This window comes from Medicago sativa, chromosome 3, assembly GCF_051527215.1.
Source record: "Medicago sativa cultivar Bolivia chromosome 3, Bolivia_mono, whole genome shotgun sequence".
NCBI classification, from domain to species: domain Eukaryota; kingdom Viridiplantae; phylum Streptophyta; class Magnoliopsida; order Fabales; family Fabaceae; genus Medicago; species Medicago sativa.
The window spans coordinates 21,852,444-21,858,443 of NC_140751.1; the positions used below are offsets into that span (position 1 = coordinate 21,852,444).

A 6,000-nucleotide genomic window follows, 5' to 3' on the forward strand; every position below is an offset into this window, starting at 1 on the left:
CCCTCTCTCTCTCTTTCATGTAGCCCTCATATTTCTTCACAAACCCATCAATGACTGAGTCAGTGATTGGCTTCATATTGCTGGTGTTGAGATCACTATCATAAGCTGGCACCAACTCTTGCTCGCACAACCAATTAATCAAGCTTCCATGCCCCAATTGTGTGGTGTTCCCGGTTGCTAGGTCATGAAGACTATTGGCCAAGAGGCGGCCAATATCTATAGGGTACTCCTTGATGATGGCATAGGCAGCAAGCACCCTCTTGAGAGGAATTTCAGAAGTGCAAGATGCACTCTCAAGGGTCTGGACCAAAAAGGATACCCACGCCTTGGGTATCGGCAGCATCTCTGCATAGGTAAGCATCCGGGACTTTTTCCAAGTCGACCCAGGCCTACACATGGTGGTGATGATCTCATCAAAGGTATCCTCCGTAATGGCAAATCTCTCCCTCCTCAATTTTTCAACCCAACACTCCTCCGGTGCTTGAACATTCAGCCATGCATTGAGAGCATCTGGGCTGAAATCAATATACTTTCCTCGAACAAAAGATTGAAAGGGTGTATCGGACACCCTTGCATTTGCAAAGAATTCGACGATCACCGTTTTGTTGTTTGCTTCATCGATCATCTCATTCAACCTCGTCCACCCCCTCCTTCGTAATTCAGACTCAAAGAAAGGATATTTCACAAGCTTTGTGAAATCAAACTTCCTCTCCCCTATGACTTCGAAACTCTTCATAGATTGATGGAACTCTTGTGCTTGGTCATTGATGAAATGGATGGCGTTTTCGGGTGGTTCGGATGCGGCACGAGGGCGTTTGGATTTGCTTGTGGATGGCTTGGGGTTAGTGGCTTTCTTTGAGCGGGTGTTTCTTTGGTTGGAGGCCATTTGTGGTTTAGGAAGATGGTGAAAGGGAAGTTTTGTGAAGTTTGGGAAAGTTGGGAATGATGGGGGTTTGGTGGTGGTTTGGATGGATGAATTGATGATAGGATTGTGGGTAGATGATGTTTAGGAAGTGAAAAAGGAGATGAAGATGAGAAAAATTCGTGAATGGAAGTTTAGGGAAGTTTTGGTAGAGAAAGGTAGGAAGAATGGAATGAAAATGATGATGAACAGTGAGGTTTTTATAGGGCTGTTTGGGCAAAATCGCGGCACGCCAATATATAGGCGCGGCACGATTTTGAGTTTAACGGGCAATAACGGGCAAATTTGTAATGGCTAGTAACGGTTATAAGTCCAACGGCTATTTTTTTCATATAACAGCCAAAATCGCGTCGCGGTAATGACCAGGCGTGCCGCGATTTTGGTACAACAGGGAGTCATGCTTGGCTCTTGGAAAATCGCGCTGCGGCCATATATAGGCGCGGCGCGATTTTGAACAAACATGGAGTTTTCTTTGCTTCCTCAGGCCAAAAATTTTGTTTTCTTGAAAAATTGCCTGAGTTCATTGAATTGTTGAAAAACTTTTTAGGAGAGAATCATGCAAGACATCAGTACCTTGCATGATTTTCTTGGCAAGAGGTATCCTTGAACAAATTTTTAAAACTTTCCTGCCTTGTATTAAAAGAAAAGAAAAAATATTTTTGTGTTTTTGTTTTTGAAAGCAATAAAATCATACCTGAAAAATAAATAGTGGGTTGCCTCCCACCCAGCGCTTCTTTACCGTCACTAGCTTGACTGATGACTATCCCTAAGGATCAGTTGATGTCTCTCCCTCTTCATTGTTTGGGAGTCCTCCTTTATGGTACCGTTTCAGCTTTTGTTCCTTACCCTTGAAAGTTCCTTGTGCACCAGACTTCCTTAGATCCACAGCTTCATCAACAGGCTTGTCACAGTACCTCCTAACTCTTTCTATTGTATCAGAGAAGATAGAAAGCATACACCATTGAAAATTAACCGGCCCATTATGCATTCCAAAGGGGATCTTCTTATAAGCAAACACGCTACAAGGATTAGTGAAAGTAGTCTTAGGCATGTTGTTCCAACTTCCAAATCCCCCATACTTATTGTCAATGATGTCTTCTGATGATTGTTGTTGCATTTGATCTGTGCTTACTTCAAGTTGCTTAACACACTCTTGCACCCCAACATCTTCAACCACTTCCTTACTTTCAATAGGCTTAACAATTTCTCGTTCCATAGGTTGAATAGGTTGAGATTCAAGGGAGTTCTTTTCGACTGTTTCTTCAACAACGTCAATCCGGTAACACTTGTGGTTCTCATCTTGGTTCTTCATTGCCTCAAAGATATTGAAAACTACCTGCTCCTTATGGAACCTCAACATTAACTCTCCACGTTCAACATCAATCAAAGCACGACCAGTTGCAAGGAAAGGTCTTCCTAGAATGAGTGGCATGTCTTCATCTTCAGCCATGTCTAAGACCACGAAATCTGCTGGGAACACCAAGTCGTTAACTTTGACTAGCACATCTTCAAGCACACCGAAAGGATAAGAGATTGACCGATCAGCTAAAGTAATGGTCATTCTTGTTGGTTTTGGTTCCCCACACTTAAGCTTCTTCATCATTGAAAGAGGCATCAGGTTGATACTTGCTCCCAAGTCACATAAAGCTCTTCCAATGTCTACCGGTCCAATTGAACAAGGGATAGTAAAAGCACCAGGATCCTTCAGCTTAGGTGGCAGCTTCTTTTGAAGAATAGCACTACAATTTTCAGAAAGTGCAATGTTCTCATCATCCTTAGGCTTCCTTCGTTTAGTCAACAAGTCTTTCATGAACTTAGCATATAACGGCATTTGATCAAGAGCTTCGCCGAAAGGAATATTCACATGAAGTTGTGAGAAAAGTTGCATGAACTTCTTGAATTGACCTTCATCCTTTTCTTTCTTCTTTGAAAGGTGGGGGTATGGAAGCTTCACATATGCTGGAATAACTTGTGGTTTGTCTCCATCCTTCAATATTTGACTCTTCGTCTTCCTCAAGATTGAATCTTCATCAATTAACTTCTCACTTTTTTCTCCCTCTATTTTTTTCTTCCTTTCATTTTCAACTACTCCATGATCATTGTCTTTTTCAACTACATCCTCATCATTCTTTTCAACTACATCATTCTCCTCCACCTCAACTACTTCATCAACCTTCTTTGGAGCTTTTGGAACTAAAGGTGTCAAAACCTTTTTGCTCCTCAATTCAATAGCATTACAAGACTCATTCTTAGGGTTGTCTTTAGTGTTACCTGAGAATCCGCCTTTATTTTGTTCAGCCAATTGCTTAGCTAATTGCCCCAGTTGAGTTTCAAGCATCTTCCTAGAAGCTTCATTGTTCTTTCTTTCAGCTTCTTGACTCTTCTTCATCTCTTCAAAGTTTCCTTGTGTCATCTTCATGAAGTTCATCATAGTTTCCTCAAGAGCTGATGGCTTCCTTTGTTGTTGTTGAGGAGGAGTGAGCATCTGAGAGTTCAAAGCATTGTTATTTGAGTAGCTTAGATTGGGATGCTTATTGATGCCCGAATTGTAGTATTGATTCTGCCTTTGATAACCTCCCATGAAGTTAGCTTCTTCACTTGATCCTTCTGGAACACATTCACCGTTTGGATGTTCTTCACCACATAAGTCACACTTGATTGCAGCTACTTGTTGTTGCTTATGAGCCAAGGTAAAGCCTTGAAACTCCTTAGTTAGAGCTTCGATTTGTTTGTTCATAGCTGCTTGGTTAGCAAGGATAGCAGTTTGCTCACTTACCCCAAACACTCCTCTTTCTTTCTTCTTAGCTTGATCACGATACTCATTACCAGCCATGTTTTCAATTAGAGCTTGAACTTCATGATCAGTTTTGCTTTTGAGACTACCTCCCGCGGAAGCATCTAAGAACATTCTAGTGTTTGGTGTCACCCCCTCAGTGAAGATTTGGAGGTATTGCTTCTCGGTGAACTCATGATTAGGGCATCTCTTAAGAAGCAAATTGAATCGCTCCCAAGCATCATACAATGATTCACCTTCTCCTTGCTTGAAGTTAGAGATCTCCATCTTCTTTTCCCAATATTTAGACATAGGGAAATATTTCTCCAAGAACTTCAGCTCCAACTCTTCCCATGTTTGGACAGTCTCGTTTGGAATTGTTAGCAACCAATCTTTTGCTCTTCCCGTCAAGGTGAAAGGAAATAGCCTTAGTTTCTTTTGTGCTTCAGTCACGGTGGCTGGTTGCACACAAAACTCGCAAATTTCAGCAAAGCGGCTCAAGTGTTCATGAGGACTCATAGCTTCAGTCCCATCGAATTGCTTGTCCCTCAAACCGTTAAGGACAGTTGTCTTGATGTTGAAAGCGACGGGATTAGCTGGTTGAAAAGTATGGGTCAGTTGACCGCGATGAGTGGCTAATCCGTAGTCTCCTAGCTTAGGTCTCGGTGGTACAACTCCTTCTCCTTCCATAGTTGCAGATTTAGGAGAAGAGATCGTTTCAGATTCAGTTGAGAGTGGCTCCGGTATTTGTTCTCGAACACCCGGTGGAACGGACTGAGCTAACCTTCGCGACCGGACAGCTTTCCGAAGTGCTCTAGCAGTCCTTTCAATTTCCGGATCGTACTCTAAGTCGTCTGAGCTCTGTTTACCTCGCATAAACAGCAAAATACCTTAGTAGCACTGCACAACGCAAAGTAATCAAGTGAATATAAAAACAGAAAAATTAAAATTAAAAACAGAAAATTAAATTGCAAAAACCCTAAATTATAACGTAATTGCCTTGTTGAAATAATTCAACAGTCCCCGGCAACGGCGCCAAAAACTTGATAGACGTTTGGCAAATGCACCAAATACTATCGAAGTAGTAAAAATATCGATCCCACGAGGACTGTTTTTAACTTCAATAATTCAATTGCGTTATATAATTAGGATGTATAAAGTTTATTTTTAGTTTGCCACTAGGCGGAAGATTTGGTTTGATTTTATGAAATCAAATAAAAGAAAATAAAGATTTGTTAAGAAAATATGAGAGAAAGATGAGATCAGATCCGTCGAATCCTCTAAGTTCCCCTAATTGGTCTACTACACCTATTTGTTATGAATCCTTTTCTAATTTACGATGATTAACAAAATAGCCCTAATCAATCCCTTGAGTTAGGACCCTCTTCTTAAACTACAGCCCCTAATTCCTTAGGTGGTCTAATAATTCTTGAAGGTTTTACCGAACGTTAACCTATTATCACTAACAAACGATTATCTATTCCTAGACTAACCCTGTTTATTAGAACAATTCAATTAGGTCTAAGTTGAAAGCCATGGTCAGTGGTCATTCATTCTCACGAAATCAAGTTATATGTGATCAAGATATAAAAAGCATTAAGAACAATTGAATTGAATAAACTAGAATTGAATTCATAAACAAAATAGAGTTTCACAGCAACATGTGTCAATTAGGGTTACAAAGATTCATCTCGGATCTAATCTCTAAGAGATTTAGCTACTCATAATCGAGTTTACAAATAGCATAATCAATGAAATAATTAAAACATACATGAATTGGTAAAAGGTTGAAGAAATCGCCCTTCTAGCCGTCTCTGATGTCTCAAAATCGCACTTTGCTCTCCAAAATCGTAACCCTTGTTCTTCAGATTGAGTGCAGTATTTATAGAAGTCATGGGCCTGACCCATCAAAATCGCGCCGCGCCATGTATATAGGCGTGCCGCGATTTCCTCTTTACAGGAAGTGTGTAATTTTGCTTCAAAAATCGCAGCACGGCTTGAAATTGGCGTGGCGCGATTTCCTTCGAACAGACTTCAAATTTTAAGCTTTTTGCACTCCAGAACAGTATAAATTGCATGAGAACTCTATCAAAATGTCACAATAAGTCCCTAATATTACATAATGACAGGATGTCATCATATATCAATAAGTCCCTAATGCATGAGAACTCTGTGTAATTTTGTTTGTCTAGAAGTCTCTTGCAGTTATGCTTGAGCATAGAAGTCTCTTGATTGTGTTCTTGAGCATAGGAAGACTCTTGCGAAGTGTGCTTGAGCAAAGGAAGTCTCTTGCTGTGTGCTTGAG

General features: G+C 40.6%; 1 non-coding gene across 1 annotated transcript; it reads left to right on the forward strand.

The window, feature by feature from the left end:
• The first annotated feature begins 3,885 nt into the window (after positions 1-3,885).
• LOC146936380 (small nucleolar RNA R71) lies at positions 3,886-3,991 on the forward strand. Its single transcript, XR_015033820.1, has one exon. It is a non-coding gene; the product is annotated as a small nucleolar RNA R71 (small nucleolar RNA).
• Positions 3,992-6,000: the final 2,009 nt, after the last annotated feature.